The 13161-nt window shown below is 40.0% G+C and overlaps 1 protein-coding gene across 1 annotated transcript in view; it reads left to right on the forward strand.

Moving 5' to 3' along the window:
* The first annotated feature begins 8851 nt into the window (after positions 1 to 8851).
* VPS54 (VPS54 subunit of GARP complex) overlaps positions 8852 to 13161 on the forward strand; it is an 88838-nt gene continuing 84528 nt past the window's right edge. The window contains 1 exon segment of the mRNA XM_027622684.2: positions 8852 to 8886. The gene's annotated coding sequence lies outside the window, so the exon portion shown is untranslated.

The following is a 13161-nucleotide window of genomic DNA, read 5'->3' on the forward strand; positions in this document are numbered from 1 at the left end:
GGGACAGAGGGAGAGGAAGAGGGAGAGAGAATCTCAAGTCAACTCCCTCCTGAGTGAGGAGCCTAACACATGGCACCATCTCAGGACCAATGAGATCATGACCTGATCAGAAACCAAGAGTCGGACGCTTAACTGACTGAGCCACCCAGGAGCCCCTTATGTTGATCTTTTACTTTGGGTTATATTGTGAAATTGTCCTGGTTTCAGGATACCCAGTTTTTTCCCCCTCTCTATGTTTATTTTTCTTGTAAAATATTTGATTTGCCCCCCAATTTAAAAATATTACATATTAGGGGCTCCTGGGTGGCTCAGTCAGTTAAGTGTCCAACTCTTGGTTTCAGCTCAGGTTGTGATCTCGGGGTCATGGGATTGAGTCCCGCATCCGGCTCCATGCTGAGCTTGGAGCCTGCTTGTGATTCTCTCTCTCTCTCTCTCTCTCTCTCTCTCTGCCCCTCCCCTACTCATGACGCATGTGCGTGCTCACAGGCTCTCTCAAATAAAATAAATAAATTAAATAAATAAATATTACATAGTGGTGTAAGACTTTGTATTCTTGCTGCTTACGAGGTTCTTTCTGTGATGGCTGGTGCTGAGACACAAACCCACTCAACGTAGAAGGTGGTTCTTGAGAGGCCAACTATGGCTTCTGTTTGTCTGGAAATATACATGGCTTTTAAATTGCCCATAATTTTCCCAGAAAATTTTTAAATGAAATTTCTCCTTTTCCTAGAGAAGTTTTAAATGAATGTTTTTTCCCTAATAAATGTTTAACCATCTGTCCTTATAGATCTACTTCATTATAGAATTGCATATTCTAAAAATAATTTCATGTAGTTATTACTTAAAATACTCCAATTATAAAATAAGCTAAGACTATCATCTTGATCATAAATCTAACAAATTAATGTGGCTTACAAAAATCTTGAGTCCTATAACATATCAGTGGAAAAGTTGTTTTAAGACAGGCTAATTGGTTATTGATTCCGCTCAGTGTACAGAAAAAGTGGTTTATGTTTATAAACACTAGTCTATATCTTTCATTCATTATGTCAACAAGTATTTACTGAGCTCTCAACTTGCACCAGGCACTGTGCCAGGTGTTGGGGGGTGAGGTGGTCAACAAAACAGGCAAAACTCTCTGCCTTTATGAAGCTTTCATTCCTGTAGGGGAAAGACAGATAACAAATAAATAAAATGTAAGGAGGAGGTTAGATGATAATAAAGACTAAGTATAAAATTAAGGTAGAAAAGCATATTGGGCATGGTGTTGCAATGAGAAATATGGGTGTCATGGAATGTCTCCTTGAGAAGGTAACATTTGAAGAAAGCCCTGAAGAAGGTGAGAGAGTTAGCCATCTAGACATCTGGGGGAAAAGCATTCCAGGCAGAGGGAAGAGCAACTGTCGATGTTCTGAGGCAGGAGCATGCCTGGCATGTCCCAGGAGGAGCCCAATATGACTAGAGAAGAGTAAGAAATGGGGACAGCAGGAGGAGATAAAGGCAGAGAGGAAAGATTGGGATGACATCATCTAGGACCTTATAAGGACTTTGTCTGTTACTATGTCTGTTACTATGAATGAGACAGAACCACTGGAGAGTTTTAAGCAGAAGAAAGACATGATCTGACCTATATTTTAAAGAATCAAGCTGACTATTATGCTGAGAATAGGCTGATGGGGGACAAAGGCTAGGAGACTTTTGCAATAATCCAGGCAGGTAGGATCATTGTACTAAACACTACAGAATTCCAAGAAGTATCATTCACCCCACAATCTCTGAATGGTGTTTCCTATAATGAGCAGTGCAGAGTATAGTTATGGGCCCTGTGGACAAGATTACTTGGACCAGGGTAGATGCAATGTGTATGGGAAGAAATGGTTAGTCAAGATATATTTTGAAGGTAGAACTGATAGGATTTGCTGACATAGTAGAATGGGGTATCGGTCAAGTATGATTTTAAAGTAAGATTTAATTTCGCAAATTCAGGTTCATTATACCAAATACCATTTGCTAAGGGGAAGTAACTCACATTCATTTTTTAATTCAACAAAGTTTTGCTGAAAGTCTATTATGTAGTATATTGTCCCAGATTCTGCAGGGAAAGGTTTTTGTTTTGGTTTTTGGTTTTTTAAGGGGGGAGAGGCATACAGAGAGGGAGAGAGAGAATCTTAATAGGCTCCATGCCCAGTGCAGAGCCCCAGGTGGGGCTTGATCTCACAACCCTGAGGTCATGACCTGAGATGAAATCAAGAGTCAGACACTTAACCAACTAAGTCACCCAGGTGCTCCTTGCAGGAATAGTTTTATTTTATTTATTTATTTTTCATATTTAATTAATTTATTTGCCAGAGAGAGAGAGGGAGAGAGAGAGCACAAGCAGGGGGAGCAGCAGAGGGAGAGGGAGAAGCAGGCTTCCCGCTGAGCAGGGAGCCCAATGCGGGGCTCTATCCCAGGACCCTGGGATCATGACCTGAACCAAAGCCAGCGCTTAACTGAGCCACCCAGGCGTCCCATTGCAGGAATAGTTTTTATTTTTATTATTATTATTTTTTAAAGATTTATTTATTATTTATTTTGAGAGAGTAAGAATGAGAGAGTACATGAGAGGGGGGAGGGTCAGAGGGAGAAGCAGACTCCCTGCTGAGCAGGGAGCCCGATGGCGGGACTCGATCCTGGGACTCCAGGATCATGACCTGAGCCGAAGGCAGTCGCTTAACCAACTGAGCCACCCAGGAGCCCAGGAATAGTTTTTAAAGTACAAAAGTAGCAACAACAGAAAATCCTGTTCTAGAAATATTTATAACTTAGTTTGTTAGACAGGCCTCTACAGATAAAAGAACCAAATAAACAATAGAAGAACCAAATACTGTATAAAGCAACATAAGAATAACTATGACAATGGGACTAATAAAATGGGATATATATATATATATATATATATATATATATACAGTTCTCTAGGGAAATGGTCCAATTTGAAAATAATTTTACGTTTGTCGGGATATGCCTGTATTTCTGATTGCTATACTCCTCTAATCTATTCAACAACTCTTTCACTAGTTTCCAATAGTAACATGACTCATGTGTTTCCTATTCAAAATGCTGGACTAGATATGCTCTGTGGTTGACTCCTGTTCCAGATGGAAGTATAAAAAGTCTTCCTGTGGGGGCGCCTGGGTGGCTCAGTCATTAAGCATCTGCCTTCGGCTCAGGTCATGATCCCAGGGTCCTGGGATCGAGCCCCACATCGGGCTCCCTGCTCAGCGGGGAGTCTACTTCTCCCTCTCCCACTCCCCCTGCTTGTGTTCCTGTTCTCGCTATCTCTCTCTGTGTCAAACAAATAAATAAAATCTTTAAAAATAAAATAAAATAAAATAAAAAAGTCTTCATGTGTGAGGTAGGAATTACCTGTTTTGTGTACTCTTTTCTTGCTGATGTCTTAGGTTGTATTGCTCAGAGTTTGAGAATTCACAATCTTACCTTGGTCCCTAGTTCTTATTTGCCCAATTTCTGACTTGCAAGTTTTCATACCTTGTCACCACTTATCTTATTTGTATATGTATATGTGCATATATATACATATATATATAGTTATGAGGATTTTTGAGATCTTGTGGTATCTCATGCCTCACCTTCCCCCCCTCATTCAAAGCCATGTCTTGCTGTTTTCTGTTCTGTGATTTTCATTAACACAGCTTTCCTAAAAATAGTGAGACGATGAAGAATATAATGAGTATGATAGTTAACATTTTTAAGTATTGACTATGAGCTAGGCACTAAGTTATACTATTTAAGTACACTTTAAATGTAATCCTTACAACACATCTATAACGTGGGTACTATCATTATCCCCATAAGGAACTGAGCTTTAGAGAGCTTAACATACCTGAAGTTACTCAGACAGAAAGTGGCAGAGCCAGGATGCCAACCCAGAGCTCATGAAGACTACTATGCTGCAACTTGTCCTTTTGTACCATATGCATATTAAACATGCAGAGGGAGAAAAAAGCCAATCCCAACAAAGTTCTCTAAACTCTCAAAGACTCTATGTCTAATAATTATCTCTGTAATGTCATGGATTTATCATTAAATTTTTTGCCCAGTTCAAGTTGGAGATAACACTTGCAGTACAGTCCTATTGATACTGGAGTTGGTTTTGCATGGTCCTAGATACACACACACACACACACACACACACACACACACACACACACACACACACACACTGGGTACAAGTTTAAGAAGTAGCAGTTGAAAGTAGAAATACCAGTGGGACTTCTGTTAGACCAAGATCAAAATAAAAAAGAGGAGAGAAAAGGAAGGAAAGTAGCAGTGCTTATTGAGCTTTTCATGTTATCAGTTAATGTATTAAAATACTTATTTAATCCTTACAACAACTCTTTTATTATCCTCACTTTACATGGAGAAAATTAAATGTGAAGAGGTTATTACTCTTACTTGGCAGATGAAGAAATAAAGGACTAGAAACTGAGATCAAAATCACATGGCTAAAGGTCGAAGCTGAGCTGAAAACCCAGGGTTAGCTAAATTCCAAAGCCTATGGAATTAATCAATCACTGCAGGTGGTAGACAGATTCTAGGGTAGCTACCATGATTTCTACCTCCTGGTACTTACATCTTTGTGTAATCCCCTCTCCTTGAGTGTGGGCAAACCTTGTGACTTGCTTCTAAACAATAGAACGTGGCAAAGATGATAGAATGTCACTCTTTCTCCCTAGCCAACTCACTTTAGAGAGTTTAGAGACACTCTTCTCTGGTTTGATGAAGTAAGCAGACATAATGAGAAAATCTACATGACAATGAACTGCAGGTGGCTTCTAGCCGCTGAAGGCAGCCTCTGGCTGGCAAGAAGCCAGGGCTCTCAGTCCTACAACTGCAAGAAAAGGAATTTTGCTAACAACCTGAATGACCTTAGAAGCAGATTGTTCCGCAGTCAAGCTTCCAGATGAAAACACAGCCTGACTAATGCTTTAATTGAAGACTTTCGAGACCCTGAGTAGAAGACCAAGCTACACTGTGTGTAGACTCTTGACTCACAGAAAATGTAACATGATAAATATGTGTTATCTTAAACTGCTAAGTTTTGCTAATTGTTACACAGCAATAGAAAACTAATATACCACGTTACCTTGGTTTTCCCTATCTAGGAGCACAGTAAATTCTTAGTAAATGGTAGTTGCTATTATTATGATAATCAAAATGGAAATTTGGAGTATCAGAGTCAAAGAGAAATGTAACAGAGAAATTTAATAAAGTTAAATAATTGTTTCCATTTTAATCAAGCAACTGCTTTAGGAGATACAGATGATGGTATGTCAAAAACTTTTATATTACTCCCAACAATTATTAAGTGTATTATTATCACATGACATATAAAATTTCTAGTGGTGCTTACATCCACATATTGTTTTACTGTCTTACACTATACTCAAAGTAAATTAGAAAGTTTTCCACATTAAGATAGTCCTACAAAGATATGAAGACATAGTAAAACATAGTTTCAGGTTAACAATACTATTGTTATAAAGTGTGATTTTTAAACATTGTAACATTTTTTAAAAAGATTTTATTTTTTCATTTGAGATACAGAGAGAGAGAGAGAGAGAGAGAGAGCAAGCATGAGCAGGGGGAGAGGCAGAGGGAGAGGGAGAAGCAGGCTCCTTGCTGAGTCAGGAGCCCAATGGGGGCTTGATCCCAGGACCCTGGGATCATGACCTGAGCCGAAGGCAGATGTTTAACCATCTGAGCCACCCAGGTGCCCCAAACATTGTAACATTTTTAAATAGCTTAAATATGATGGATAAAATAATTCAGGGCATTGTATCAAAAAAGGAAACTGATGAAACTGCTATCAGCATAATATTTTCAGTCCATGAATGCGTGTATATTTTGTTTATCAAGGATAATTTATACTAAACACATGATATAATTATACATATTTAACTATAGAGTAGGTTAGAGGACTTGAGTGGGTTTCTATTTGATAGATTTAAGGTTTGCTATTGTGGGAAAAAAGACAGGTTAGTGTTTATGTCTAACTAAATGGCCAAATTTTTCTGATTGTATCTTCTACCAGTGGCCCCTTTCCTTTCTGTATTTACATTGGCATGTGAATGTACAGTTTCTGTCAAACGAGTCATTAAAGATGGTGTTCGTTGACTGAATAGACACATTAATCTCACTATTGCTGCACACACAAATATACACTGAACATATAGTAAATATAAGCATAGATCTTCTATAGGTGTTACAGCATCAGAAAATTTGCCCATTCTCTCTCTAGTGAGAATATGTGACCCTAATGACCATAACCATTCATAATTCTTAATAGGTTTAATAAATACTATGCCAATATAGTGTTAGTAATATGATAGCTAATATCTTCTTCATATTTGCTTCTTTTGAGGGCAATTATGATTTCTATCAGTTTTTCTTAATTTTTTGTCATCTGTGTTTTCTGGAAACAAACACTAATAATGGATCTATGCACATTTATTTGTGGTTTGGCTTTTCTAATGATTGACTCAATGAAATCAATCATTTCTAATGAAGTGATTCAAGAGATAACAAATGAACATATTAATTTGAAATTTATCTAACTTTAAATTAAATTACTTGTCCAGTTAACAGGGTTTTGTTTTGCTTTCTTTTTGGCAAACTTTATCATCAGCATTTACTTTTCTGTTTAGATTCACGATTATGAATTGTTCTGTGGCAAAGTAAAAGTAAACACCTTGTAATATCCCTGAAAGAATTAAGCATTTCTTTCTATGGCATGTTATCCACAGATGGATAATGAGGAAAGCAAACCAGTCTGTCTTGTTCTAGTGTCTAGGAGATATCTTGTGGTTATTATTTAATTCAAGTGCCAACTAGAGCTGTCTGGAATCTTTTTTGGAACAAGTTGTGGTATAAACACAAATATTTTTTAAAAGGCCAAACTGCCAGGTTTAAGGCAGCTTTTGAACTATTGTTGACTTCCTGATACAGGTTCAAAATAATGGGAAATTGCTAAGTACGTTTCTTAGTATAATCTATAGATCGATTCTAGACTTAAACTGAAATTATTTTCCTCTCTGGCCTTGGATGAAATTTGGTAAAGATTTCCTTAATATTTTCATAATAAAAACTCATCTGGTTCTATATGAGATCAGGGATTTAGAAGGATTTCTTTATTACTTTATAGTTAAATTTATTTCATATTGGGGGTTGATATTCTTCCTCTCCTTATAAAATTGTAGAAAATAGATTGAATTTAGAAAAACAAGGTGAGAATTTCCTCTCAACTATTTTTGTTGCATCCTTCTCTTTTGTCCTCCCTTCCCCCAACTTTAGCTCTTTAGTGCGTAAAATATTTCACAAAGTTGTGTTTGCAGTTTTCAAAGTGACTTCTTGGAAATGAAACTTGCATCAACTTTTTTACTTAATCCCCAACTGTAAGAGCCACATTTTCACTTTTGATTTGTTAAAACAGACTGGCTTATAAATGCCTGAAACTTTGGTGGATATTTTTAGGCAAGGAATGGTTTCAAAATTGAAAGAAATCCTCCTAAAACTAAGACATAAGCACAAATGATTGAGACCCCTTTTTTCTCTTTTTAAAAATATTCTAAGACATTTCCTTTTGTGCAGATTGCTCTTTTATTGGATTAAAATTGCAAGCCCTCAGACACTAGGCTGAATTCTCTTACTGTTGACAATCACAGTGAGAAGGTATTAATACACAAGCACTTCAAGTATCTCAGTCCAAGAGCAGAAATAACCGGTTTACGTGCCAGAATAGTATGATAGATGCCTGGTATGAAGGCCTGGAACTAGGGGAAAACAGAGAACGACTCCGTGGGGGAAGGCATCAACAGAGAGACAATGCACTGTTTTCAGAGTCCAGTGGGTTGTTGGGGAGAGGATGACCTTTAACCTTTTGAGGGACATTTATTTGGGAAACCGAACAGCATTCACTTTGAGGGGGCGAAAGAAGTGGAATGTTGTGGAAGTATCTACTTTAATAGGTCCTGGGTGGGTTTAGGGACGTTCGGAGTCGGTTGGTCTGCCGGGTGGGCGAGCCACGCTGAGGAATCGCGGGCCAGTCCCAGGACAGGCGGAAGGCGGCCTCTGGGTGCTCCTGGGAACAACTCGGGTGGGGGAAGGGTCGTGGGGAAAAGTAGAGTTCAGCGTGTTTCTGTCTTTGCGTGTAGGACTATCGGAGGAGGCGCAGAGGAGCCGCGCGGGGTATTTCCCGCTCGCGGGGAAAGCCGGCTGCGCCCGCGGCGCCCGCGCGGTGGCCCCTCTCTCGAGGCGGCGAGCTCTCCCCCCGGCCCGGGCCGCGCGGCCCTCCCGCCCCGGCGGAGGCGCGCGGTGGATTGTGGGCTGGGGGCTGCGGCGGCCTCGCGGCGGCCTCCGGCGCTGTTTCCCGGAGCGAGCCGGGCCGAGCTGGGCCGGCGGGGTGAGGGGAAGCAGTGGAGCAGGGAGCAGGAGCGCTAGGGGTAGCGGTCGCGGCGCGGCGGCGGCGGCGGCGGCGGCGGCTCCTCTGGAGGCCGGGGATGTGGGAGAGGCGGTGGCAGCAGCGGCGGAGGCGGCGCTGCGGACCCGGGGGAAACTGCTGGCTGACAGGACACCCGGGAGAGACGTGAGGGAGCCGCCGCTGCCGCCTCTCACCCGCGAGCGGAGCTGGGCTCGGGAGGGAGGCCCTGTGCTCCCCCCCGGCCGACGGGCCAGCCGGCGCGGGGCGGGGGCGGGAAGCCGGGTTCGGGCCCGGAGGGGCTCAGGGCGGCGGCGGCCGCGGAGCAGCCTCGGCGCGACGTGGAGGGCTGGAGGTGGCGGCGATGCACTAGGCCTCGCTCTGGGGCGGCTGCCCGGGACCCGCAGGTAGGTGTCGGGCCGGCCCCACTCGGCCCCCAGCGCTTCGCGGCCCACCTTCACCCCGACCTCCGGTGGAGAGAGGGCCCGAGACCCGACCCCCTGTGTCTCCTCCCCGGCTCGAAGCCGATAGAGTTTCGGTCACAACTGACGGGCGCTGAAGCTTCCATTCTCCTCTCGGCCGCCTCCATCTCTGCGTTTTCGGTCCGGCTCTGGGATCAGGGCCGGCAGCTGTTCTCCCCACCTCCAGTCGGCGGCCGAAAACGCCGCTGTCCCCCTCTCGCCCCTCTCTGGGATCCGGGCTTTGGAACTTCCATCACCCTCCTTAGATGCCGCCCCCAAACTTTCCTTCTTTTTCCAGCCGGGCCCATAACCCCCTTTTGAGCCTACTGGAATAAATAAATGTAAAAAAAAAAATCGTTTTTCTTCCTAAGGAAGAAAAGGAAGGCTAACCCCCCAAATAACTCGGTGTTTTGCAGTTTGACGATTTAGCTCGCAATAATTTGTTCAGTAATTAATTTTCTTCAGTTCTGCTTCTTTCCATCTGTGCATTGATAAAAAAAAAAAAAAAAAAAAAGCAGGCCTCCCCTGCCCTCCCGTCGTTGACAAGGGAACTTTTGGCTACCCATTATAACTAACCACTTGGTCTGTCCATGTGTAGAGTTCAGGATGGTATTTTTAGAATTTTGATCCGGGTTTGCAAGTTCCGTTTTAATTCACTTTTAACCAGCTTTATTTTTTTTGGCTTTTATTGAGTGAGGCGCCCCTTACTTTCGAAGAATTAAATTGTTTGGACTGTTTTGTTTTTTGTTTTTAATTGGCTCTGTTTCTGGTTTGTCAAACCCCAGGGTACTCTTAATAGTAAATGCTTACAAGGCAAATGATATCATGATACAGTATGCTGAGAAATGCATTATTATTGTGGTAACTTAAAACTGCAGATTTTGATGGACATTCAGGTTGACTTTTATAAATCTGGAGAGTTCTAATTGGAAAAGTACTTTGAGAGCCTTGATTTCTAAGCAGTTTTGGTGGAACAGATGGAATGATGGGATTTGTCTATATTTGTATTGCAGTCAGAGTCTGATTTCCTAGAAATAGGTATTACTTGATGGTTCATAGTGGTCATCATTGCTCATGATAGGTTTTGGTAAAAATGATCAGTATATGCAAATTTGGGGTGATTGAGAGTTGTGGTTTGGGGGATTAGACGTTTGCAGTTTTATTGTGATTTGGCTATTTTTAAATTATGCTCTGTTAACTTCAGAATTATTACACTACCAGGACAGACATTACAGTCTGAGGATCATTTTTAAAAGAAAAATGTTCTAAGGTTTTCTTTGTAAAGAATGCATCACAGAATTATAAAGACTTTCCATGTTTTGTTATGGATTTTGTTCTTGTAGAGGTATTGCTACTCTACATTTGACTTTCTGAAATGTTTTTCATTGTTTTTAAGTTATTCAAAGTTTGCTAGGAAAAAATGAAATTTTTGTAAGTTTTCTGGAAAAGTTAAAATTTATCTGGATAGGTATTAAGTTTTTATGTCAGAATTAAAATCACATCTTATATAACTCATGAAATGGCAAACTTTGCAGAATTTCTTAATCACTTCCTTTTCCTATCAATGAAAGTTGATTAAAATTCTTTTTTCCTGCTTTTAGTTTTTACATACAACTTTGAGTAAAGCACACTCATTTAAAGTGTAAAATTAAATGATTTATAGTATATTTACAGAGTTGTGAAACCATCATCATAATCTAATTTTAGAACATTTTCATCACCCCAAAAAGAAACCTGCTCATTAACAGTACTCCCCCATTCTCCCCACCCTACCCCCCAATCAACCACTGTTCTACTTTCCATCTTAATATTTGCCTATTGTGATTCATGCATGTAAATGGTATCAGCTCATAGCTTTTTCACGTGTTTCTTTTAAAATCAACTTACCTGTTTAAAATATTTTGAGTCAGAGAATAAGCAACTGATCACTGGTGTTAATAATCCGTGTTCTAAACAACTGACATTCTGTTTGGTTATGGTCAGCATAGATTAAAGTGTGGAGAAAGAAAAAAGTTAGCATGAGTGATTTCAGTGATCTCAAGAGGTGGTCTGGTTAGCTGGGAGTCAAGTAAAAGTTGGAGTATCTTTGCCTTGAATATTAGGACATCAGGATTAGAAAAAACCTTAACGGTCATCATCTTACTTCCTGCTTGTTTCACAAATAAGTGGCAGGAGCCATATAAAGAATTCTGGAGTGGAAGCTTGAATTTCTAGGATTGTGGCTCAAGAACCACAGTGTGGCCATGTAAGGCAAGAAATGGGGATTTGCCAATTAGAATTGTTAGGTTCTCTTATGTGTGCATGTGTTTGACATTTTACTAGCAGAGTTAGAAAAGAACTGGACATTTCCCCATTTGGGGATGGAGGGTTGTGGGGAGACTAATGTATCCACATGGATGAAATCCATCTTACAAAATCCTCTAAAAATGCTTTAGTGTAAAGGAGGATGGTGTATACCGTATATTATTTAGGCAACTTCTTGTACTGTTACCATCTTGTTTTTAAAAATTCAAATTTTGAAGACAAAATTAATTTTAAAGAATTAAGATTAACAAGGCTGATTATAGGCCTCCTTTTTTCAAAGACCAAGGGCCCTAACATCTAAACTAATGGTTCTCATACAGTGATGAATTTGCCCTCCAAGGTACGTTTGGCAGTGTCTAGAAATGTTTTTTGTTGTCACAACCGAAGGTGGGGTGCCATTGGCATCTAGCCAAGAATGTTACTAAACTTAAAATGCACAGGATACATCCTATGTCATCCCACCCTCCCCATACAACAAAGAATTACCCACCCAAATGTCAGTAGTATTGTTTTAAACCTGTGGTTTGCATTATTCCAGTAAGTGTCTGAACTAGTGTTCTCAACTCCCACTAGGTGGGAAAAGAACTCTCACTAGGTACTGTTTAATATGTTAGATTAACCCTTTAGGTTCTCCAGCAACTCTCTCTCTGCAGTGGGAGGCAGTCAAGGGAAAAGTAGAAGGCAATCTAATTATGACACAATGCAGATATTCTTTAGTCTGTTTAGGTATCTCCAAATCTGAAGAAAAAAAAATTTTTTTCCCTGAAAATGCAAAAGCCTTGTTTTATTGCAGATTTGAACTATTATTTTGAATTGTTGGTTACTGGTGCATAGTTTTTTGAAATTGAAATAGATAAAATAGTGTTCTTGGTTTTTTGTTTTTTTTTTAATGTAAAAGTGATTTTTTTTTCCTGGTAGCTTCAACTGCCAAAAAAGGAGAGAAGTAAGCTAACTTTTAATTAATTAATTACTAATATATATTGTGAATGTCCAAAAAGATTCAGAGCTCATATAAGAATTGCATCTTTTTTTCTCATTCTTGTAGGCCCCACTTTTGATTCATTTAATTTGTTTTTTATTATTCATTTACTTAGTTTCATTTAATTTGTTTTTAACAAGCTTAACTTGGTGATGAAAGAAGAAAAGATTGACACTTGGGATCACTTTTGCTATTTACCTCTCTTATTACCTTAGATAAATTACTCCGTCTTTCTTTTTTTTTTAAAGATTTTATTTATTTATTTGAGACAGAGAGAATGAGAGACAGAGAGCACATGAGAGGGGGGAGGGTCAGAGGAGAAGCAGACTCCCCGCCCAGCAGGGAGCCCGACGGGACTCGATCCGGGAAATCCAGGGTCATGACCTGAGCCGAAGGCAGTTGCTTAACCAACTGAGCCACCCAGACGCCCTACTCCGTCTTTCTGAGCCTTGATTTTCTCATCTATGAAAAAGGAATAGTGATAATTCCTATATTATAAGGTGATTGTGAGAATTAAATGAGGTAATGTGTGTTTAGATGCTATGTCAACTATAAAACAGTGTAAGAATTAGTTACTACACCTGAAATTAATGTAATGTTATATGTCAATTGTACCTCAATAAAAAAAGTTGCTTATTTCAGAAGCAAATTAAAATGGGACATAGAGGGTACCAAAGTCAGGAGCATAGAAAGCAAGGCAGAGAACAGTGACTGTTGTTAGTATCTCTAGGGAGAAGAGAGAAATTCTAAAAATATACTGATAAACTAGTAAAAGAACTAGTATTATCACCAAAAATTTCAAATTCTTTACTGTAGGAGCAAATTGACATCCTTCAGTAGCACCTGAAAGTATCGCTATTATAGCACAGTATAATAACTGATTATAAGGGTGAAATTAAGTTATCAAGAAAGGGTTACCCATTTTCAAAATATGCTGT

Source organism: Zalophus californianus, chromosome 8 (assembly GCF_009762305.2).
Source record: "Zalophus californianus isolate mZalCal1 chromosome 8, mZalCal1.pri.v2, whole genome shotgun sequence".
Lineage (NCBI taxonomy): Eukaryota > Metazoa > Chordata > Mammalia > Carnivora > Otariidae > Zalophus > Zalophus californianus.